Source organism: Lissotriton vulgaris, chromosome 3_1, assembly GCF_964263255.1.
Source record: "Lissotriton vulgaris chromosome 3_1, aLisVul1.2, whole genome shotgun sequence".
NCBI classification, from domain to species: domain Eukaryota; kingdom Metazoa; phylum Chordata; class Amphibia; order Caudata; family Salamandridae; genus Lissotriton; species Lissotriton vulgaris.
Window position 1 is genome coordinate 2,006,213,240 of NC_141689.1, and position 25,884 is coordinate 2,006,239,123.

The window sequence follows — 25,884 nt, forward strand, 5'->3', positions numbered from 1 at the left end:
CAGGAGCAGGGGAGGACTCAGCACTGATATCGATCACCAGCCTCCCGGTGCACCTTTCTCTCCTCTCCCGCTCGCGCTGAATTCGCTGGTAGCGCTCAAGCGGGGAGAGAGATCTCAGCAAATGGTTGGTGGCTGGGCTCCTCTGTACCCCCTCTCGCTCGCGCTCGCCTCACAATGGGGCGCTCGAGCTGAAGAAGGGATTTACCGCTGCCTCCGCTGCCAGGGAAACTCCCGGCGCCTCTCCTCAGAATCTCCGAGGGTCGCGCTGATCACCCGGGCATGCGCGGAGCTCCTTGGCTACTCTGCCTCCGTTCCCGCCTATCTCCGTGGGTCGCGCTGATCCTCTGGGCATGCGCGAAGCACTCGCAGGACACTCCTCTTCCCACGGTCACGCCTCCCGCAGGCCTCGCCTATTCCGATCCGCCTCCACTAACGCAGAGCTGAGCAGCGCGGGCGCGAGGGATTAGTATTCCCGCTTGGCGCCGCGCTGTCTCCGCTCCTCTGCGCAGTCTCTTCCCTCACCTGGCTCCACCGGAAACACACTCCAGAGCGGCGCACTCGCTCTCCAGGACGCTAAGGCTCCGCAGACACGCGTCTTCCCCACAGCGCGTCAAGGGAACACCGGCCACAACACGGGGCTCTCCGCTTTCTCTTCAACGCTGGTATGTGAAGCGCTGGCAATGGGAAATTAGGGAAACCCTCAAATAAGAGCGTCCTGACAGGGTTCAATGGGGCTCCAATTCAGAAGGGACTTCCACCACAAGTAGATTGATTTCCTCAGCAGAAGAAGGTGGTTGGGAGGGATTGGTCAGGGGTTGAAGGGGGAACGTCTCCCTGTAGTGGCTGTCTGTCACAAGGACAAACTAACTGCTCCCAGTGCGTCCTCCTCCTCTCAACACTGCCTCACTCCTCCACTCTCTGGTCAGCACAAAATGGCTTCCTCGCATTCCGCCTTATATAGGCTGCCCTTCAGTGGTCCAGAATGGACCAGAAGGTTCTAGAATGCCCTATGCTAGGCTATGGCCAAGTTCTGTATGTGACAGTTAGGGCAGTTGGTGGCCACCATTTTAGGTGGTGCCAACTTTCCTGTCAGAACAGGCCTCTGGGCCTGAGGTAAAAGATTATGAGGGGGAGAAAGAACACCTATCCCCCTGGCCAACACCTACAAAAAGTCAGTAGACAAAAATTATTAAGGGTATGAGTGCAAAAAGGGGACAAAATAAATAATAATGAGGAGGGACTACGTCAAAAAGCCAGACAGGTCTAACACGCGTCCCCCCAGCTGAAAGTGGGGAGAACAACCCAACCCCTTGGGAGTCCTCATCACTAAGGCGGAAATACCTGTAGAGACCGTCTGCATTGGCGTGGTCCACTCCAGGCCGATGTTCCACCCGGAAGTCCATTCCCTGTAGGGAGATGGACCACCTCAACAACTTGGGATTTTCCCCCTTCATTTGCATCAGCCAACGAAGGGGTCGGTGGTCAGTCTGAACCAGGAAGTGCGAGCCAAAAAGGTATGGCCGCAGCTTCTTCAGAGCCCACACCACCGCAAAAGCTTCCCTCTCAATGGCACTCCACTTCTGTTCCCGGGGAAGCAGTCTCCTGGATAAAAAGACTACAGGTTGATCCAGGCCCTCTTCATTCAGTTGCGATAACACTGCCCCAATGCCATGTTCTGATGCATCTGTTTGGACAATGAACTCCTTGGAGAAGTCTGGGGCCTTCAGGACCGGTGCCGCACACATTGCCTGTTTCAATTTCTCGAAAGCTTGCTGACAAGCTCCCGTCCAAACTACCCGTCGAGGTTGTTTCTTGGAGGTGAGCTCTGTGAGGGGCGCTACAATAGTGCCATACCCCTTCACAAAGCGACGGTAGTAGCCTGTGAGGCCAAGGAAAGCTCAGACCTCAGTCTGTGTCTTGGGGGGTTCCCAGGCCATGATTGCCTCAATCTTTGCCTGCAGGGGCTGCACAGTCCCCCTACCCACCAAGTGTCCAAGGTACACAACCGACCCCTGCCCAATCTGGCATTTGCTGGCTTTGATGGTCAATCCAGCTTGTCTCAGGGCCTGGAGAAGGGCCTGCAAATGCTGCAGATGGTCCTCCCAACTGCTACTGAAGACAGCAATGTCATCCAAGTAAGCAGCAGAGAAACTCTCCATTCCAGAGAGGACCTGGTTCACCAGCCGCTGAAATGTGGCAGGGGCGTTCTTGAGCCCAAAGGGCATCACACAGAACTGGTAGTGTCCCTCAGGCGTGGAGAAGGCTGACCTTTCCCTTGCTCCATCTGTCAAGGAGATCTGCCAGTACCCTGAAGTGAGGTCGAAGGTACTCAGATATTGGGCAGCTCCTAGCCGGTCAATCAATTCATCCGCCCTAGGGATCGGATGAGCATCAGTCCTTGTCACTGAATTCAGTCCTCGGTAATCCACACAAAACCTCAGTTCAGGTGTGGTGCCTGGTGGTGCGGCTTTTGGCACGAGCACCACCGGACTGGACCAAGGGCTGTTGGAAGGTTCAATTACTCCCAGCTCTAGCATCTTGGCAACCTCTCCATGGATGCTAGCCTTCACCTTGTCAGACAGCCGGTAGGTCTTTGACTTCACTGGTGGGCTGTCTCCTGTGTCCACGTCATGGGTACACAGGTGGGTCCTTCCCGGGACAAGGGAGAACAACGAAGAGTACTGCTCCAGGATCTGGCGGCAGTCCTCCCGCTACTCAGGAGTTAGAGTAGAAGAGAGAATCACTCCCTCCACTGACCCATCCTTCTCTTGAGACGAAAAGAGATCGGGGAGAGGTTCGCTTTCCGCTTCCTCTTCCCCGTCAGTCACCATCAACAACATGACTTCGGGCCTCTCATGGTGGGGCTTGAGACGGTTGGCATGCAGCACCCGTAGGGGCTGTCGAGGGGTCTTAAGGTCCACCAGGTATGTGGCCTTACCCTTCTTCTCCAACACCTCAAAGGGGCCTGTCCAGCGATCCTGGAGGGCGCTAAGCTCTCCAGGCTCCATCACCCACACTTTCTGTCCAGGCTCCAATTCCACCTGGTGAGCATTGTGGTCATACCACTCCTTCATGACTGCCTGGCTGGCCTCCAAGTTGTCAGAAGCTTGCTTCCGCAACTTCGCCATTTGGCTCCTGAAGGCCAGCATGTAGCTCACAACATCCTGGGGGGGTTTCCTGGGAGACTTCTCCCAACCATCCTTCACCAGGCTGAGAGGACCGCGTACAGGGTGCCCATACAGAAGCTCAAAGGGGCTGAAGCCCACTCCCTTCTGGGGCACTTCCCTGTAGGAAAAGAGTAAACAGGGTAGGAGGACGTCCCATTTCCTCCGCAGGCTTTCGGGCAGACTTCTGATCATGCCCTTCAAGGTCTTATTAAACCTCTCAACCAGTCCATTCGACTGGGGGTGATAAGGAGTGGTGAACCGGTAGGTCACTCCACACTCCTTCCACATTGCCCGCATATAAGCTGACATGAAGTTGGTCCCCCTGTCAGACACAACTTCCTTGGGAAATCCCACTCGGGTAAAGATTCCCATTAGGGCTCTTGCCACTACAGGTGCAGTGACTGTCCTCAGAGGTATTGCCTCTGGGTACCGTGTGGCATGATCCACCAGAACCAGGATAAACCTGTGACCAGCTGTTGTTGGTGGATCCAAAGGCCCTACAATGTCGATGCCTACCCTCTCAAAGGGTGTGCTAACGACTGGAAGTGGTTCCAGGGGAGCTTTTAGCTTCACCCCTGTTTTCCCATTGGCCTGGCAGGTTACACATGTCCTACAGTAAGTGTTGGACGCCACTTTCATCTGAGGCCAGTAAAAGTGGAGGACAAGCCGTGCAAAGGTCTTGTCCTTGCCTAAGTGTCCTGCCAGGGGTATGGCATGAGCCAATTCCAAAAGAAAGGCTCGGTACTGTTGCGGGACTACCAAGGCCCTTGATGAACCAGGCAAGGGTACCTTGGGTTCACTGTAGAGGAGTCCATCCTCCCAGTAAATATGGTAATGTCCCGTAACATCACCTGCTGCTTGGGCTTCAGTCTGTCGCCTCAGTCCCTCAAGGGTGGGGCACTCCCTCTGCCCCTTACAGAATTCCTCCCTGGTAGGACCTCCCTCCACATGCCACTCCGAAGGGATGGGTAAATCCTCCAGAGAGTCTACTTCCCCCTCCACGGACTCCTGGTCCACCACCGCAGGTGGCCGATCTGTCACATGGGGTGTGGAAGCCGGAGCAGGCTTTCTCTGTTCCCGGGTCTGTCCCTTCTTAGCAGCGGGTTGGGCCATTGTTCCAGGCTCCAACCCAGGTGAACTCCCCCTCCGGGCAGTCGCAGACCGTGTGCTGACACAGGCACAGTCAGGTGTACCCAGCATCGCAGAATGCGTCCGGTATTCCACCTCTCTCCAAGTGTTGTGTTCCATGTCATTCCCCAACAGACAATCGACTGGCACGGCAGGGCTTACGGCAACTCGAAGTGAACCTGCAACCCCCTCCCACTCAAAGGGAACCTCAGCCACTGGATAGTGACCCATTCTGCAGTCAGCCATCGCGGCGGGGTGGAGTACATTAGGAACAACCTGCTCTGGAGACACCAGCTGACTTCTCACCATAGTCATGCTGGCTCCTGTATCTCTCAGAGCCTCCCCTCTCTGGCCATTGATGGTAACCCATTGCCCATACTTTGTAGTATTTGGGGGCACCTGGATCTTTGGCACCATCTCCCGCTCTCCCAGGGACACTAAGGTGACACCCGCCCACTGACCCCCCTTATCTAAGGGCAACTCCTCCCCGAGCGCTACACTAGCTACTCCCGGTGACTTTCCTCCGGTGGGAGGGGGTGGTCTCTTTGGGCATCTGACATCCCCCTTATAATGTCCAACACCACCACATTCAAAACAGTGGAGAACCCTGGGCTGCTGGCTTTGGCCAGGATTAGGGTTTCGGGGCGGGTTTGCCCTAGGGGTGAAACCTGCTCCCTTCCCTTGGAAGTTATTTTGGGGACCTTTAGAGAACTCTTTCTTTTTCTCCCCCCCCTCCTTCTTCTGGGGGGCGCCCTGTCCGGCTTTTTGAGTTTCCCCTCCAGTCCCCTTGGAGGACACCCGGGTACTTGCCCAGATGTCCGCCTCCTCTGCAAGCTTCCGGGGATTGGTCAGCTTGCTGTCCACCAGGTGTTGGCGCAGCTCGGGAAAACATTTCTCGAGGAGATGTTCTCTCAAAAATAGATCGTACAGCCCCTCATAATCTTTTACCTCACTGCCCTTGACCCAACCCTCTAAGGCCTTTCTGGTGTAGTCAAGGAAGTCCACCCAGTTCTGAGTGCTTAATTTGTGGCTCCCCCTAAACTTCTGTCGGTACCTTTCTGGGGTAATCCCGAACTTCCTTAACAACGCCAGCTTCATGGTGGGGTAGTTTGTCTGTTCCTCTGGTTCCAGGGCCAGCAAGGCGTCCCGACCAGCAGGAGGCATGTACTTATACAAACTACCCCCCCAGTGCTTCTCCTGCACTCCATGAACCCTCAGAGAAACCTCATAACCAGCCAGCCACTTAGCTATATCGTCCCCCTGACTGAAGCTCGCTATCAGGTCTTTGGGTAAGTAGGGTTTGGTCTCCCTGGCTGTCTCCTTTGGTTCGCTGCCACCATTCCTATCAGGAGAGGACCCCCGTCGCAGACTTTGGAGCTCCAGTTCCTTCAGTCTGAACTCGTGGGCCATCCTCCTCTCCTCTTTCTCCTGCTCCAACTTAGCCAACTCCCACCTCAACTGTCTTTTCTCCCTCCTATCGGTGAGCTCGGCTTCCGTTAGGCTTCCCCCAGAGACGCTACTGCCCCTTCTGGAGTAGGACACTGGTCCTGGGAGTAAGTTTCCCCCCTCAGGGCGGAATAAACCTTCTACCTCCCCCACCGTGTCCTGGTCTGCCTCTTCCTCCTCCTCCTTCTTTTCTTGGTGTGCCTCCACCCAAGCCCTAAGACTGGTCTGGAGCTCCCCCTTCCTGGCACCATGTTTGAAAAATACCCCCATTTGCTGGCAGAACATCTTCAACTGTGACACGGAATAGACTTCTAGGTTTTCCATAGCGAACTCCATTGTGAGTCAGGCAAACCTATATAACACACCAGAAATTTCAGAGTTGCAAGGGCAACCTAAAGCCAACTCCACCCAACACCAGGAATAAATTTGGAAAAATCAAAAAAAGACAAATTGGGAGGGCCGCAAGGAGAAAACTCCTGGTGTAGGTTTAGTGTATTACGTTGAATTACTAGTGAGCAGCTGCAACCAAGTCAGGATCCCACCGCTAGGCACCAATATGTTGGAACTGGGGTAGCCTGGCCTAGGGTAAGACTAACAATTCAGAGGCACAGTGTAAAGGTTGCAGACCACCCAACAGTAAAACCACGCAATAGCACTCAGAAGAAAACGCTACACCAAAAATGTGGAAAAATAAGTACTGCTTTATATAAAAATATTATTCTCTTTGTTGTCAAAATTTACAGCTTAGGACATTTCAGGATATTGTAGTTTCAGCAATTAAACTTCTTAAACTTCTAAGCAAATTATCAGTTAGATTCCAAATTATATTTCATTCAGTTGTCTTTAAATCAGAAAATCCACTTCCAGAGATGTTCAATAATACAGTACACTTGTCAATAGAGCAATAATAACACTTCCAATTGGTTATCTAAACTCAACGTTCAGCATTAATTAGGCATTTCATCAGACTTCAGAATCAGCTTTAAAAGATTACTAAGCAGTGCCCAATACTGGTCTCCCACAGCACCAACCTCCCTCACTCCTGATTCCTGGCAGTTGAATTATCTGCTCAGACTACCATTCAAACGATCTAAATCAGGTTCAGCAATTTCCCTCTGTAGGCTCCCTCCACCTTCACTGTTAGTTTATAGCTGACACTTCTCAGGCATTGAGGTAGCTCCAACTCTAGAAGGTACTCTTTATTTCCTCCTTTGTGAAGATTTGCTCCCCTCCCCTTTGGGTGACACTCCTTACTTGTAAGCAGATATATCTGCGGTGTCAGGGAAAGAACCCGCTTCACAGGGGCAGGGGAGGACTCAGCACTGATATCGATCACCAGCCTCCCGGTGCACCTTTCTCTCCTCTCCCGCTCGCGCTGAATTCGCTGGTAGCGCTCAAGCGGGGAGAGAGATCTCAGCAAATGGTTGGTGGCTGGGCTCCTCTGTACCCCCTCTCGCTCGCGCTCGCCTCACAATGGGGCGCTCGAGCCGAAGAAGGGATTTGCCTCCGCTGCCAGGGAAACTCCCGGCGCCTCTCCTCAGAATCTCCGAGGGTCGCGCTGATCACCCGGGCATGCGCGGAGCTCCTTGGCTACTCCGCCTCCGTTCCCGCCTATCTCCGTGGGTCGCGCTGATCCTCTGGGCATGCGCGAAGCACTCGCAGGACACTCCTCTTCCCACGGTCACGCCTCCCGCAGGCCTCGCCTCTTCCGATCCGCCTCCACTAACGCAGAGCTGAGCAGCGCGGGCGCGAGGGATTCGTATTCCCGCTTGGCGCCGCGCTGTCTCCGCTCCTCTGCGCAGTCTCTTCCCTCACCTGGCTCCACCGGAAACACACTCCAGAGCGGCGCACTCGCTCTCCAGGACGCTAAGGCTCCGCAGACACGCGTCTTCCCCACAGCGCGTCAAGGGAACACCGGCCACAACACGGGGCTCTCCGCTTTCTCTTCAACGCTGGTATGTGAAGCGCTGGCAATGGGAAATTAGGGAAACCCTCAAATAAGAGCGTCCTGACAGGGTTTAATGGGGCTCCAATTCAGAAGGGACTTCCACCACAAGTAGATTGATTTCCTCAGCAGAAGAAGGTGGTTGGGAGGGATTGGTCAGGAGTTGAAGGGGGAACGTCTCCCTGTAGTGGCTGTCTGTCACAAGGACAAACTAACTGCTCCCAGTGCGTCCTCCTCCTCTCACCACTGCCTCACTCCTCCACTCTCTGGTCAGCACAAAATGGCTTCCACGCATTCCGCCTTATATAGGCTGCCCTTCAGTGGTCCAGAATGGACCAGAAGGTTCTAGAATGCCCTATGCTAGGCTATGGCCAAGTTCTGTATGTGACAGTTAGGGCAGTTGGTGGCCACCATTTTAGGTGGTGCCAACTTTCCTGTCAGAACAGGCCTCTGGGCCTGAGGTAAAAGATTATGAGGGGGAGAAAGAACACCTATCCCCCTGGCCAACACCTACAAAAAGTCAGTAGACAAAAATTATTAAGGGTATGAGGGGCAAAAAGGGGACAAAATAAATAATAATGAGGAGGGACTACGTCAAAAAGCCAGACAGGTCTAACACATCTCATTTAAGGAATCGCAAAATTTGCGATTCCTTAAATGCTTAAGCAAAATAAGGAATCGCAGTTTTTGATCTTAGTGAGTTCTGTGCCACAGTCTTCTCTTTATAGCTTTTCACATACCCCCAGTGGGACCCAGGATACAGCGGAGGTTTATTGTTCCACATCCTTCTTTGTTCCTCTCTAACTGCTTCTCCCCTGGACCTAGGGACCCTCTCTCTTGATCTTCAAGTAGACGCTGTGAATCAGTGGTTGTCCTCCGCCTGTGATCGCGTTGCCCCCTTAGAAAAGTCAAGATCTGCCGCCCCCATGACACCCAAAAATGGTTCACAGATGATTTGAAAACCCTTAAACTGGACCTTAGACGGTCCGAACGTCATTGGAGACGCAATTGCTGTCCTTCTTTGCGAGCCAAATATAAGCTTCTTTTGATGAATTACAAGAAGGCTATTCTCTCGGGCCAAAACCACGTATTTTTCTGAGAGAATATCTCTATCAGCTAATAAACCTAAGGAAATTTTTTCCATAGTCCGCAACTTAGTTGCCTCGGACAGAGCCAACTCCAATCCCGTCCCCTCTCAAGCCCTTTGTCTGTCTCTTAACGACTTCTTTTTAGAAAAGATCGCGAAGATCAAATCTAATATTCCTCCAACAAATTCACCCCTTCTCTCCCCTCCTTCCCCCTTACCGCCTTGGCCCTCTTTGTTCCTTGAGCAGTTTCCACCCATTTCTCTAAATACCTTTCTGGCTCTACTCCGGAAAGTAAAGTCAGGCTCTCCGGCTGATTGTGCTCCAGCTCATATTCCAAGGGAGCTCCTCACTCATTGTTCTGATCCCTTTCTTTTCCTCCTTAACGCCTCTATTTCCTCTGGTCTTGTTCCGCAATTTTTCAAATCTGCTATAGTTCGCCGCATCCTAAAAAAGCCTGGTGCAGACCCCTCCCTTCCTTCCAATTTCAGACCCATTTTCCTTCTCCCATACCTTGGAAAGATATTGGAGAGCTATACTACCTCTTGTCTCTCCTTCATTGAGGATAACCATCTCTTGGCCTCCCACCAAGCGGGTTTTCGCTCAGTTCACTCTACCGAGTAAGTGGTCCTGTCCGTCCTAGACGAGCTCAAGAGTAAGGCGTATTCCAACCTGCCTCAAGCCCTGGTGCTCCTTGATCTGTCCGCTGCGTTTGAAACGGTCGACCATTCCATCCTTCTCGACCGTGTCAGCGCGGCGGGCGTTCGGGGCACCGCTCTCTCTTGCCTCGCCTCCTTTCTTAGCGGGCGGACACATGCCGTTCACCTGTCCGGCCATATTGCACCAACCCGCCTGGTCCCTTGTGGGGTCCCCCAAGGTTCCTCCCTGTCCCCTCTTCTTTTTAATCTTTATATTCGTCCCCTTATTCTTTCTCTTCTTGACATGGGGGTCTCCGTATATAATTATGCGGATTCCACTCTTGTTTTCATCTCGGAGTGGATGAATTGCAACCAACTGAAGCTTAATCTGGACAAGACAGAGTTGGTCCTGACCGGCCATTCCATCTCCCCTTGGTCGTCTGCCTTCTGGCCCTCCACCTTTGGCCCTTCGCCTATACCAGCGGCCTCTGCAAAGACCTTGGGCATTAAAGTCAGTGGAGACCTCTCCATGCATGCCCAGATTGTCTCCGTTGTCTCCTCATGTTTCCTCTCCCTCCGTATTATTCGGAAAGTGGCCCGTTTCTTTTCCACCGATGCTCTCAAACTTATCATGCAAGCTATGATTCTTTCCCGCATTGATTACGGGAATAGTCTCTACTTGGGCATTCCGGCTTATGAACTACGCCGATTACAAGCCATCCAGAACCAGGCTGCCCGAATTATTCACCACCTGCCCAAATCTTCTCACATTACACCTGTCTTGAAATCTCTTCACTGGCTTCCCATCTGCCAGAGATCTTTCTTTAAAATGGGATGCTTGGCCTTCATGGCCTGCACGCGTATTGCCCCAGCCTTCATCAATTCGCTCATCATCCCTTATACTCCCATCCGTGCCCTTCGTTCTTCCAACCAATTCCTCCTTAATGCCCCGCGGTTTCGTAAATCCAAAACAGGAGGCACCAGATTTTCGGTATTAGCCCCCCGCTTCTGGAACAGCCTCCCCTTGTCCATCAGGTCCATCCCAACCTTCCTCCAATTTCGTAAAGCCCTAAAGACACATCTATTCTCCATAGCGTACTCCGGCTGATCTCCTCTTGGCATCCTCCATCCTTTTTAGCTTCTATTCCCAGTGCCAGGAAGCCGCTTGGTCACAGTGCACTTTATTAAGAACTTTCTTCATTTCATTTCATTTCACATTAGCTGTGCTGCTAGATCAGTTTAGACATAGTTCCAAACCACGCAGCCTCTCGTCTTCAGGGATGGTGCAATTCTCCACGGCAGGGCAGCCGTGTGGTAAATTATTCAACAAATGCTGGAAAGCTTGAGAATGCACTCGACAGCCAATGAACACCTTCCGGTAGTAATTCAAATTTGGAAACCAGCATCTGTATTCCAGGTTAAAAGTCTTTATTTGCCAAAGTCTTCCGAGTCTCTAGCCTCTTCTTCACAGGCAGCTTTGATCTATGGCCCAAAGGTTCCAATTAGTTGCATGCTTTATTTATACATACGCCCCCAGTGGGCTATGCTTAGTGCAATTAATTTTTAAAGCATGCTGGGACATGTGGTCAAAATTGGATCAGTTATTACTCTCAGTGAGTTATGTGCCACAGTCTTCTCTTTATAGCTTTGCAAATACCCCCGTGGGCCCAGGATACAGCGCAGGTTCATTGTTCCACATTAGCTGTGCTCCTAGATCAGTTTCGACACAGTTCCAAACCGGCAGGGCAGCCGTGTGGTAAATTATTCAACAAACGCCTGAAAGCTTGAGAATGCACTCGACAGCCAATGAACACCTTCCGGTAGTAATTCAAATATGGGAACCAGCATCTGTATTCCAGGTTAAAAGTCTTTATTTGCCAACGCGTTTCGAAGCTCCTGCCAAAACTTTCTTTTTTGTTTTTCAGAGGAGAGTCCGGCGGTCCGGTTGTGGGGAGGTGCACCGTCTCAACTAAAGGCAACAGAAAGGCTGTGATGGGAAACCATCCCTTGACCGTGCAGTGCAGCAATCAGAAAAACAAATAAACTTTTCTCTGCATTCAAAGTCCTATGAAGCAAAAAACAGAATTCCACTAAACCGCACTATGCACAGCCTATTAAGGAAAACAAATCATGATGCATGCAGAAATAAACATAAAAGAGAGCCTTTCCTGTGGTAATTTTTGCAAGCCTATGAGAAAGAAGCTTTCTGCATCGAAATGCGTCAGGATACAAACTTTCTTTTTTGTTTTTCACAGGAGAGCTAAGAATGAAAGCCAGCTGGCTGGATTGCTGCCAAGTTCCCTCCCAAATTTCCAGGGCATTTGTTTGAACAAAATTATCCACACGGCGGTCCGGTTGTGTGGTGGTGCACCATATCAATTAAAAGCAACAGAGAGGCTGTGATGGGAAACCATTCCTTGACCGTTCAGTGCAGCATTCCGAAAAACAAAGAAACTTTTCTCTGCATTCAAAGTCCTACGAAGGAACAGACATGCATTTTAATATTAATTACCAACAGGAGCCCACTTAGGGGAAACGTTTGCTCATCATGGAACTACTTGTCCCAGCATGCCACTAAACCGCACTATTGAAAGCCTATTAAGGAAAACAAATGATGATGCATGCGGAAATAAACATAAAAGAGTGCCTTTCCTGTGGTAATTTTTGCGAGCCTATGAGGAAGATACTTTCTACATCGAAATGCGTCAGGCTACAAACGTTCTTTTTTGTTTTTCAAAGAGTTAAGAATGAAAGCCGGGTGGCTGGATTGCTGCTGAGTGCCGGCCATTAGCTCCAGGGCATTTGTTTGAACAAAACTATCCACATGGCGATCCAGTCATGGGGAGTTGCACCATCTCAAGTAAAGGGAACAAAGAGGCTGTGATGGAAAACCATTCCTTGACAGTGCAGCGCAGCGATCCGAAAAACAAAGAAACCTTTCTCTGCATTCAAAGTCCTACAAAGGAAAAGACATGCATTTTAATATTTATTAGCGATAGGATCCCACTTAGGGGAAACATTTGCTCGTCATGGAACTACTTGTCCCAGCCTGCCACTAAACCACACTATGCAAAGCCTATTAAGGTAAACAAATGATCATGCATGCAGAAATAACCATAAAAGAGAGCCTTTCCTGTGGTAATTTTTGCAAGTCTATGATGAAGATGCTTTCTGCATCGAAAATTGTCAGGCTACAAACTTTCTTTTTTGTTTTTCAGAGGAGAGTTAAGAATGAATGCCGGATGGCTGGAGTGCTGGTGAGTGCCCCCCTGAAGCTCCAGGGCATTTGTTTGAAGATATATATACATATATGTATGTATATACTCGAAAAAGGCCAATGCTGAAATACATCGTCTTGGTGCACATTAATATAATTGTGCATAATTGCGATTCTCCTATTCACATGACCAGAGAATCTGGATTTCATTAAAGACACGGAGGCTAACATTATGCATATAACTTTTAATGCAACTCCAAACAGCCGCATATGTCATAAAGCAAAAGTTCCAATGGAACAGTACCAACAAAACAATTCTAGAAAGCACCAGGCAATCAGCCTCTTTTAAATAAGGAGTAAAGGAGAAAAAGGAAATGTCCCAATGAGAAATTCAACGATGAGACTTCATATAAACGATGAGACTTCATATAAACGATGAGACTTCATATAAACCAAGGTAAGTGAAAGCTCCAAGATCCGTAGAGAAGGAAACAGGAACAAAGGTTCATGAAAGGTTATCTGAAAAGAAAAGGAGTGTAAATAAATCCAGGAATATAAACAAAGATAAATCCTGAAAAGGAATTTAAAGAGTTTAAAATAAAGCATTCTATTAATTGTAATATGAACATTGTAAAAGCAAGATTATCAATGTTAAACAGTGAGAAAAATATTATTAACCATCAACCACCCAGGGAAGGGTGGGAGGGATAATGTTAGCCTCCGTGTCTTTAATGAAATCCAGATTCTCTGGTCATGTTAATAGGAGAATCGCAATTTCATTACAAGACCGGAGGCTACCATTATGCATGTTGGTAGCTTTGTAAAACAACATCAGACATATGAGATATAGGTTTGCAATAATGGTGAGCAAAGGTTCTAGAATTTGACCAATCAGCAGCTTTTAGAATATCATCTAACTTACCTCCTGACCAAAAAGACTTACTGGCCATAGCACCTCTGATAGAATGTGGTTTGAAGATGTTTAGATCAACACCAGCAAAATTCATAACAATTTTGACCCATCTTGCAATAGAGGTAGAGGAGATACCTTTATGAGGTTTAACAAAGGATATAAGCAACTGATTAACGCCAGAAGGGCGAAGAGCATGCATTCTCAAATCATATTGTTTCATACAATCCACAATACAAAGTTTTTTACAAATATCAAAACGAGGATAGAAAATGAAATCAGACATAGTTTTAGTTCTTCTGTGGAGTTCAAATTTAACTCCAAACATATCATAGGATCTATAGGAAATATCTAGAGCTTTAACATCAGAAACTCTACGACATGAGATTAGACAAAGAAGAGTAGCTAACTTAATAGAAAGGTTCTTTCTGTTCAAAAGTGAGTTATCTGGCCAACTACAGAAAAGGTCAAGAATTAATTTAACATCCCAGAGAGATTGATATCTAGGTTTTGGAGGTCTTCTGAGTCTTATACTTTTAAGGATTCTACAAATAATAGGATTTTTACCTACCGTTCTATTGTTGATTAAGGAATGACCAGCAGAAATAGCTGATCTATAGCAATTGATAGATCTGTAACTCAGACCTCTATCAAATTGTTCTCCAAGGAAATTGATTATATTAACGATAGGTGCTTCCACGGGATCCAAGTCCCTTTCCAAGCACCAACGTAACCAGACTTTCCAAATGTTGTTATACCGGTAGTGTGTTCCCGGGGCCCAAGATTCTCCGAGGAGAGTTGAAGCTGTTGACGAAAGTCTAGAGAGATCATTGGATCTCCTGACACTCTCCAGGCAAGAAGGTTCAACTTCCCTGTTTGAACAAGAGGGTGAATTAGACCGTCTATGTCGGTGAGAAGGTTGTTGAGAGAAGGAATTAAGAAAGGAAGGTTGTAAGACATCTCCAGAGTAGTTGGGAACCAGGCTTGGGAAGGCCAAAAGGGAGTTATCAGGACAATGGAGGCATGTTAAAGTCTCACTTTCTGGAGGACCCTCTGGATCATGGCAAAGGGAGGGAAGGCATAAGCGTTGAGTCCCGCCCATGATTGAAGAAAGGCGTTGACTGCTAGAGCACCTGGATCGGGCATCCAGCTGTAATAAGCATCTAGTTGAAAAGTCAGTCTGCTCGCAAAGAGATCTATTTGGAAGGGACCCCAGAAATAGTTGAGGGATCTGAATATTAAGGTGTTGAGTTTCCAATCTGAATGATCCAAGAGGAATCTGGAATTCCAATCTGCAGAAAGGTTGGAATCTCCTGGAAGGTATTCTGCTCTTAAAGATATTTTGTGTTCTAGACAAAATATCCAAAGTTTTTTTGCTAAATTTGACAAGTCCTCTGACTTCGTTCCACCTAGGCGATTTATGTAAGCAACAGCAGAAATATTGTCAATTTTTAGAATTACTGATCTGCCTTGAAGAGAGTGTTTGAAGCTCATTAGAGCATAAAGACCTGCAGCCAGTTCTAGATAGTTTATATGGTGAGAAGACTCCTCTCTAGACCAAATTCCACCAGTATTTTGATCTAGGAGACAGGCACCCCAGCCATGAAGGCTCGCATCTGATTCCAAAATAAAATCTAGTGTTGAACCAAAAATTGCTCTGCCGTTCCAAGCGTCCAAATTCTCCAACCACCAGGTTAGTTCTGAAATGGATTCTTGGTTCAGGGAAACACGGTCTCCGTACCAGAGACCTGATCTTAAAGCTTTTCCCTTTATCCTTTGAAGGGCTCGATAGTTTAGAGGGCCCGGAAAGATAGCTTGAATGGAGGATGAGAGAAGACCTAGGAGTCTGGCTAGTTCTCTTAAGGAAAGATTTTGATGTTTGAGGACATGTCTTATCTCCTTTTTGATTTTGGAAATCTTCTTCGGAGGAAGAAGGAGAAGGCAATTGGTGGTGTCTACAGTGAAACCTAGGAATTCCATGGACTTTGAGGGGGACAGTATTGACTTTTCTTTGTTTACAATAAATCCTAGGTTTTCTAAAAGATCCATAACAGTTTTGAGATCTTGAAGAATTTGAGTATAATCTTGAGACATAATAAGGATATCGTCTAGGTAAATAATCATACGAATACCCTTTTCTCTTAGAGATGAGGCGACTGCCCTCATTATTTTGGTGAAACACCAAGGGGCTGATGAGAGACCGAAGGGGAGAACTTGGAATTGATAAAGACGGTTCTTCCAAATAAATTGTAGGAAGGGTTGATCTTCCTTGGCCATCGGGATGGTGAAATAGGCGTCTTTGAGATCTAGTTTGACCAACCAGTCTCCTTCCAACAAAAGATCTCTCAGAAGATGGATACCTTCCATCTTGAAATGTCTGTAAACAAGGTACTTGTTGAGTTCTCTGAGATTTATAACGGGTCTCCAACCTTTGTCCTTCTTTTCTATGAGAAAGAGTGTACTTATGAACCTCAGAAATTCCATAGGGACTTCTGTGATTGCGCCTTTCTGGAGCATTGAAGAGATTTCCTCTTCTATGATCTTCTCTTGATCGGGAGAGAGAGACATTACTTTTGGAAAAGAAACCTGAATCGGTGTATCTATGAAGTCTATTGTAAAACCAGTAACGGTGTTCAGAACCCATGGATCTTGAGTGATAAGTTTCCAGTTCTCTAGAAAGAATTTTAGTCTGCCTCCAACTTTCGTGGGAGGGGAAAAGGAAGTCAAAGCACTTACTTTGTGGGTTGTTGTCAGTAGGTCCTCCTCTTGGTCTGGAACCTCTTGATCGAAAGCCTCTTCCTCTTGGAGGGTAAAATTGAGATTGGTAGGAGGATTGGTAACTGCCTCTGGTGTCAAAGCCTCTGGATCTACCATAGGGCCTTCGATTAAACCGGCCAAAAGATTGGCCCCTTCTTCCGGCCCTGCCAAAAAGGTTATTAGTGTTTGGGTTGAAGACTTTCTTCATATTTTGGTGAGCTCTATCTAGGGCGGTAAAGGTTGATACATATCTACCTAGCGTTTTGATGAGGTGTTCCCCAAAAAGTAGCCCTTTAGGGTTGAGGAAGGGTTCTTTGTCAGCCAAGTCGCTCAACTTGGGGCTGATTTTAGTAAGGACGACTCTCCTTCTTTCGGAATTAAGGCCAGCATTTGCGTTTCCTAAAAGGACTAGTGCTTTTTGACTCCAACCACGTATGAGGTTAGTATCCAAGGTGGAGCCATTAATGTGACTGTCTTCAGCTGCATCGATAATTTTAGAGAGGGGGCCTAAGATGTCTAGAACTCGGTCTTGGCAGATTTTGAGGGATCTCTCCATGCCTTTCCTAGGATCTCTACTGAGTTTGAAGAGATATTTTATTAACTCGGGGTCGAGATTGGGGGTTTGGCAGACTTTGCCTTCAATAGAGGGTCTTGAGCATTCCATTCGTAAGAGGTTGCGAGTATTTCTCTCAAGAGGATTCCTGATCCACTTGGTGATGAATTGGCTAACGTGCTCTAAAGGAGTCCAATCGTAGCTCCTAGGATGTTTAATATTGAGGGGAGAAAACATTTCTTGACCAAGAGGGTCTAAGATACTATCTTTTGAGGAGGAGGGTAGGTTGTCATCAATGGATTCGAAATCCTGATCATCCTCATCTAGATCGAGGATGTATTCATCAGGGAAATCCGAGATAGTATCGTTAAAATCATTGTGAATAAGGTTATTGAAATCATCGTGGCTGATGGAATCATCATTTTGAGCACTAGGATAGGTTGTGCCGCTGAGGACACCTTTAAGATTTGTGCCGCGGTGGACACCTTTATATGTTGTGCCGCGATGGACACCTTGATAAGTTGTGCCGCTAAGGACACCCGAGGTACTAGGACCTGCAATAGTGCTCTTAGGGGTAGGGTCAATATTTTTAATTTTTTTAGTTTTTTTACCCCTTGAATCAGAGAGGTCATTGTGGAGTCCCTCTTGGAATTCATCTTCCTCTTCTGGAGAAAGGGATCTTTTGGATGCCATAACTTGGGAAAGTGTAGAGAACATGCATGATCGCATTTCTCTATGGATAAGGGATTTAAAAGCTTCATTATCAATATTAGGGAGAGAGACATTGTCTTGGTCTGAGTCAGAATCAGACATTGTGGAGAGGTAATAGATATAGTATAAAGCAAATAATTCTCTCTTATTCTGCTCCCCTTTTTTTTTTTTTAGGTAAGTAGATAAATAACAATCAAATAATATTTCCCCCTTTTTTTTTTTATAAATATGTGAATTATTCTTATTAAGGAATCCAAAATAGGTAAATTAAAGCTAAATTAAGCTAGTTTTAAGCTTAAATCGGTTTGAAAATAGGAGAGAACTATGTTGTTCGTGTAAAGCAGCTGATCGCGTCGGAAAAATGACAGTTTCTCCGATCGCGATCAGCTGGTTGCTTAGAGACGGTCATTGTGAGCGCGCGGTCAGAGGAAAGTGGCAGGCAAGCACAGCGCGCAGCGCGCGTGTTGCTAAGGGCCTTTCCTCTGGTCCTTGTAAACGGCAAAGACGGGGAACAAGTCCGAAGGGTTGGGAACGAGGATTAATTTTGAAGAGGTAATGTCATACGCTATGACAGTAATGGGTATTGATTAGAAAACGGGGAAAAAGGAGACAAAAGACAAAAGGTCAGAAAGAGCCGACCTCCATAAATTGGAGGTCGGAGGCTCGAACAAACAAAGGGAAGGGAGGCGATACGGAGCCTTCCGAAAGGGTGAGAAGCAATTAGCAAAGGGCACATCAATTTCTTGGTAAAAAATTAACAAGGAGATTAAACATTACAATATAGCAAATAATACACCAAACGAAGTTGGTAGAAATGTAACAGCAATAGGCTAACAGTAAATATATGAAAAGAATAATGATAAATAAGCATGAATAGTAATATCAAAGAGAGTAATGTTAAACATGACTTATCTGCTTGGAGCCGCATTTAAAAGAGGCTGATTGCCTGGTGCTTTCTAGAATTGTTTTGTTGGTACTGTTCCATTGGAACTTTTGCTTTATGACATATGCGGCTGTTTGGAGTTGCATTAAAAGTTATATGCATAATGTTAGCCTCCGGTCTTGTAATGAAATCCCTGGTGTGCCGCTTGCTTTTCTTGTCTGGAGTTCTGGAGGAGAAGTCTTGGTGAATATAAAAATGACGGCACCAACACCGTTGGATAGTGAACTGCGATAGCAGCAATTAAAGTGGTATGTATATCTATATAATGCATGAATGTTAATATATATGTTAATAGATTATATATATATATATATTTTAATATATTTTACATATATAATATATGTTAATATATACTTATATATATATATATAGTGTATGATGAGGTGTATCTGATTGTCACGTGGATAATGTCATCAGTGATGTAATTTGAGATGTCATCAGTGATGTCATCAGTGATGTCACTGACCATGTCATGAATGATGTAATATGTGACATCATTAGCAGTGGATTGCGGGTCCGCGATATATAGTTAGTGCAACTAACTATGTATGGAATTTCAATGGTTTCGTGCAAATAAAATAAGGTTTTTTAAATGCTAATCCCTAACTATATATGGTCTATAACCTATGGTTTTTTAATTGAATTTTCAAGGTTTTGTAAATGCAAATTCCTAACTATATATGGTCTATAACCTATGGTTTTTTCTGTGAATTTCATTGGTTTTTTAAAAGCTAATATCTATAGCTGTAAAATATATTCTTTATTAAGTGACGTATCACGTAGACCGTGAGACGCCTCATGATGCATCGCATAACCGTGACGTATCGTCTCTGCAGCGCAAACCAAACCCAAAACGTAAGCGCGCCAGAACACGCTTAAAGATATATATATATTTTTTTAACCTTAATTAGACAAAATCCACACGTGCACATATCACAAACGTTCAAAAAACACAATATGTCGGACTCCCGTTACACTGCCGGTTAGCTGCCCGGTTAACGTACCAGGAAGCACCTTTACCGCGAAAAATCGCAATTTTTTTTTTCTTTTGCCCCGCAGGGAACTTTAATAGCCCCCTCATCAATCCTAGGGGTTCAGGAGGGGTCTGCCTTACCCCTTTCATTCATTTACACCTTTTTTTTCCACCTCTTGTCTCTCGATCCCACAGAGAGACAAGATGGCGGCCGCTCCAGACTGTTTACAATGATAACAGCCAATCAGCTTCTCCTCAGACTCCCGTTACACTGCCGGTTAGCTGCCCGGTTAGCTGCCCGGTTAGCTGCCCAGTTCGCGTACCAAGACGCGTCTCTACGGCGAAAAAATCGGATTTTTTTTTTTTTTTTGGCCCCGCGTGGCTTTATAATATCCCCCTCATCAATCCTAGGGGGTCAGAAGGGGTCTACCTTGCCCTCTTTCCTTCATTTCCCCTTTGTTTTGGCCTTCTCTTGTCTCTCGATCCTACCGAGAGACAAGATGGCGGCCGCTCCGGACTGTTTAGAATGTTGACAGACACCGGAGAGCCAATCAGCTTCGCATCGCAAAGTTCCGTTACGCGAAAAGTACGCGAACCGGAGCGCTGCCCGGAGCGCTGTTACAGATATATATCTTATTTTAAACGTTAATTTCTCAAAATCCACTGAAGCACATATATTGAGACCTAGCAAAGGCACATCGGGCTAACAGTCCCTACAATTTTGCCAAGTTTCGTGCAAATCCATTCAGCCGTTCGAGCTAAAAGTGAGGCCAACCGCCCTATGGAAAAATGAATGGGAAAAACGCGTTTTGGGACCCCCCTTTTTTCTCGGCCCCCCCTTGACGACCCCCCCCCAAATTTTCAGGGGCTGCTCAGAAACAAAATGTGCAATTTTCCTGAAAATTTCAGCCAATTCCGTCCACAAACGCCAAAGTTATTAGACATAGAATTTTCAAAAGTTCCATAGAGAAAAAATCCTAACTAAAAATCCTAACTAATCCATAGGTTTGACACCAGTTATAGTTAGCTGGAAATTTTACTGACATAAAACCATTGAAATTCCCACGTTATAGTTAGTTGGACTCACTATAACTTGCGCGCCTGCAATGCACTGCTGAAGACGTCACATATTACATCACTCACGACATGGTCAGTGACATCACTCATGACATCACTGATGACATCATCCTTGTGACAGAGTGACAGAACTCCTTTCAGTGTAATGTAACCCTTGAAACACATATTCAAAAATAGAAACTAAAATTTTCAAAAAAATAGAGATACCATACCAGTTACAACAACCAATTCAGTAATACCACCATCTATATACACATCCACTCATTCACCAACAGTTTTATATAGTCACTCATACATATACTCACTCATCATATGTAGTGAAACATCTATACATCCTGTTACACACCGACAGTCATCCAAAAGTTACTCACACACATAATCACACATGGAAATAAACTATTGAACATCCATTTATTTGCATATACAGCTATACACACACTACCACCTTACTTCTAAGGAAACTTACACATACTTACTCTCTTAAACAATCACTTATAGAAACACATACTTATTTAAACAAGAACTCTTTCAATCTCTCACTCTCACATATACTCACTTATATACATCAATACTCACATATACTACATTAAAACATATGTAGTTACTGATAAAGACACTAGTGAGACAGTCATTCAATCACTAACACACACATATACACACTCATCCACCCATACAGTCCTGCACATATGCTGTCTTCAAAACACATACAAACAGTGAGTCAGTCATTGATGCATCTATGTGCTAAGTAACACCCCCACCAAACCATACAGACACTCATACTGATACTAAAATAAAATCTCATAACCCTTATACACACACATGTAGCTACTCACCAACCATGCAGCCACTTATACACAAAGTGAAACATTGATACAAACATTTAAATATTTAAGCAATACTCGCTAATATAGGTATTCACTAAGATACACTTAATAAGCCAGTTAACCAATCAATTAAAAAAAAAAAACATCCATTAAGACACTTATTTAAACATTTATTCTTCCATCGACCTTTACATATACATATATAAAACATATTTATTTTTCATAAAGACACACATTCACTGGATGGTGTCATCAGTGATGTCATGAGTGATGTCACTGACCATGTCATGAGTGATGTAATATGTGACGTCATCAGCAGTGCATTGCAGGCGCGCAAGTTATAGTGAGTCCAACTAACTATAACGTGGGAATTTCAATGGTTTTATGTCAGTAAAATTTCCAGCTAACTATAACTGGTGTCAAACCTATGGTTTTTTCAGTGAATATATATATATATATATATATATATATATATATATATATATATATATATATATATATATATATATATATATATATATATGTATATTCAATGAAAAAACCATTGGTTTTAGGTCATATATAGTTAGGGATTTGCATTTAGAAAACCTTATTTTACTCGCATAAAACCATTGAAATTCCATATATAGTTATAAGCGCTAACTATATATCGCGCACCCGCAATCCACTGCTGATGATGTCACATATTACATCATTCATGACATGGTTAGTGACATCACTGATGACATCACTGATGACATCTCAAATGACATCACTGATGACATCACTGATTACAACATCCAGTGACTGTATGTTTCTGTAAAGTTAAAATATGTTTTACATATTGAAGAATGAGTGGATATGTAAGTGTCTGGATGAAGGATTTACTAGGTGCATGACTGACTGATTGAGTGAGTGATTAAATGTGTCTCACTGAGTGCATGGGTTAGTGACTAAACTGTTTTAATTTGTGCATCATTATATCTGTTGTTCTACAAACTGCTGCATATGTTGATCAGTAGCTATATGAGTAACTGTATGGGTTATTGATTGGTTGTCCAAGTATTTGTATGGGAAACTGAGTGTGTGTGTATGGGTGGCTGGGAGGTGTGTGACTCTGTACATAGATGTGTGAGTAGTTGATTCACTATATGTATAGATTCAAAAGTGCATGTGGAAACAACTGTATGGGCGGTTGACTGTGCATGAGTGTATTAGTGAGTAAATGGATATCTCAGTGCTACATGTCAAACTAAGTACATATGTAAAACACAGTACATGTGAGAGTTGACATCTATAAATAACTGTGCATAAGAGCCAGTGAATGTGTGAGTGGCTGTATGGATCATTGTGAACATGTATCAGAGATTGTATAAGAGAGTAAAGTAAATATGTGTTAGTATATGTTTGAATAAGTAAGGTGTGTATAACTGTATAGTTGAGAAAATGGAGGTATGATTGATTTTTGGCATAACTGACTAGGTGTGTGAGTAACTCCATGGATGAGTGACTGTCTGTTTACACTGATTGTATCTAAGGTTATATTAGAGTCTGAAGAGGTTCATGGTATTATCATATGAATGATATCATCAGTGATGTGATCAGTCATGTCAAATGAGATGTTATCAGTGATGTCATCAGTGATGTCATTTGAGATGTCATCAGTGATGTCATCAGTGATGTCACTAACCATGTCATGAATGATGTAATATGTGACATCATCAGCAGTGGATTGCGGGTGCGCGATATATAGTTAGCGCTTATAACTATATATGGAATTTCAATGGTTTTATGCGAGTAAAATAAGGTTTTCTAAATGCAAATCCCTAACTATATATGACCTAAAACCAATGGTTTTTTCATTGAATTTTCAAGGTTTTGTAAATGCAAATTCCTAACTATATATGGACTATAACCTATGGTTTTTTCTGTGAATTTCAATGGTTTTTTAATAGCAAATATCAAAAGCTGTCAAATGTCAAGTACGTGATAGGTAAAAACGTTTTCGTGTTTATGCACGCTGATGTGCTTTGAACGCTGCCCCCCCCCCACTCCCCTCTTTTCTCTTAGTAGTACTCTCTCTTTGCAGATAGTGAACGGTAGTTAACGCAGACCTTTACCCCTGTTGTAATCCGTCGTACCTGCTTGTCTCTCCATTTGATTGATTATTATCCAAGCATTTACTGTTTTACAATTGGTTCTCTTTGGATCATTCTCTATTTACAAACAAGCACAAAGTCGCAATACTCTGTTTAGTCTTTGCAGATAGTGAAAAATCGTGTAAAAAAAGAAAAGTAATCGAGCAAAATCAGTAGACCACTAATTCGATCTCTTTTTGACCTCAGTAAAATACAAACATTAGGAATAACCCTTCATGAGAAATACGAAAATAGTGAAATGAACTGAGCTCCACACCATGAGGGCTGCAAAACAGCTCGACTCCGCCACCCACACCGCCCAAAATAACGGCAAACCCTATGCAAATATTATAAATATACACAACACACCACCAAAGAAACAGAGTAAAACATTTTATTAAATAACTATTTACATAACTATTTTATACTTTTTATTGCCCGATCCGGCTAGCTCAATCGATCGAGCATGAAAGTCATGCACTGATAACAAGCGTTGAGAGTTTGTAGAATGATGGCTTCAGATTTTCCACATACGGTGTAGTGGCGCGAACTGGCAGGGGGCGTTTGGATTCTACCCCTTCTCCAAATAAGATTTTCATACGTGAATGTTCGTTCATGCTTTTTGTCCCTGAGTTGCTTCCATGTCACTGCCTTACATAAATGGCATAAGTCCTGGTTGTTGAGTGCCATACTTCAGAGTTCTAAGCAGCTCTTGTAACACTGTTTAAACCTTATTTGCACCTGCTGCAGCTTCACTATTCAAAGTAAGTGGACCTGACTGCATTGGAAAACAATGTGATACGGTGCCTCCCTAAACCGCTTGACGGAGGCCCCCGAGGGGCGGTGAGATGGCGCGGACTGAGAGGGGGCGCTTGGCTCCTGCCCCCTCCCCAAGTCGTGTTGCCCTGGTGAGGCCTGAGATCGCCCCCGGCATAGGCGGCCGGCTCCCGGGGTCCGGCGGAATTTTTTCCCTTTTGAAGAATCTTTCATTCTGGACCTTGTCCCACAATCCGTTTCACCTGAAAACACGCTGTCGTAGGGCGCCCCTTTACCGTTTTAGTTGCCATTCCGCCCGCTTTTGGTACTCTGTGCCTCTTCCGCCATTCAGCTGTTTACCGCTCGCTCTTGCGACTACAACGTCTCGCTCACCATGTAGTTGAGTTGCTCCCGCTCTTAAGATTTGACCGAACTTTTTGGACTGCTGAAAGCGGTGGAATTCCGACCGCTGGTTGGTGGAGACATTTTGAGTATATTCTGCACCTGCATTGTCGCGTAATGCGTCATATGACGCGACGCGTTAGCGCACCCGGAAGTGCTCCGGTGCGCAAGGCGCAGCTTCCCGGAAACGATCCAGAGCGCGCCGCGCAGCGCGTAACGTAAGCATAACAGGTCATGTGACTTGTTAATAAAACTTTTCATTGGTTCATTTTACTTTTCTTTTCCTAATTATGTAAGACTAGGTCATGTGACCTAAAAATAACACTTTTCATTGGATTAAAACATTTTTTTTCCCCAAACGATGAAAGCCCCACCTTGTTTCTGGATGTTTCAGACTGAAGCTGGCGTCACCATGAGAGCACCACCATCTCGTAGCTCCGTCGTGGCCATTCCGCAAGCAATCATGGCAGCCGCTCCCCACCGGAAGCCTGCGGGAGTCGACGGCCCCCAAGACTTTTGTACAATCTTCAAGGCTGAGGGGACGCTTTCGAGAATGGAACCCAAGCCCTGGCAGACAAGTGTCCGAGTTCCAAGGTGTCCCAGGGCCATTTTACTGGACCAGGCCCAAATCCGAAGAGCCGGCCGCCATTTTAAGAGTCCTGTGGCAGCCGCCTATCGCTGCACCGCAAGAGTGGGAGCAACTCAACTACATGGTGAGCGAGACGCTGTAGCCGTAAGAGCGGGCGCTAAACAGCTGAATGGCGGAAAAGGCACAGTGTAGCAAAAGCGGGCGGAATGGCGACTGAAACGATAAAGGGGCGCCCCACTACAGCAGACAAGCCTCCGCCATGTGCTTCAAAACTGCATATGTATCTCGTGATATCAAGGTTGGGCAACCAGTACAGAACAAGCAGTTACGAGTCCCATTTACACCGGCGCCATTTTGGGCGCGGCCGGGCAGGTCCAGGATCTACTGAAACATAAAAAATGAGGCTGACGTCTCTGAAGCAGTTGACGAACAGCAGGACATAGCAAATAAACATGAACTCTCTAAAGCTGTTAACTCACTGCAGAACAAAACAAGTGAACCTGAAACCTCTGGAATAATTGTCGCTCAAAAGAACAACACACAAAACTCTGTAGAGCCTGAAGAAAAAAAAACAGAAGGGCACTGTAGTTTCAGACACACTTAACACTAATGACTAAACAAAGATATCGTCTGTTTATAAAGCAGT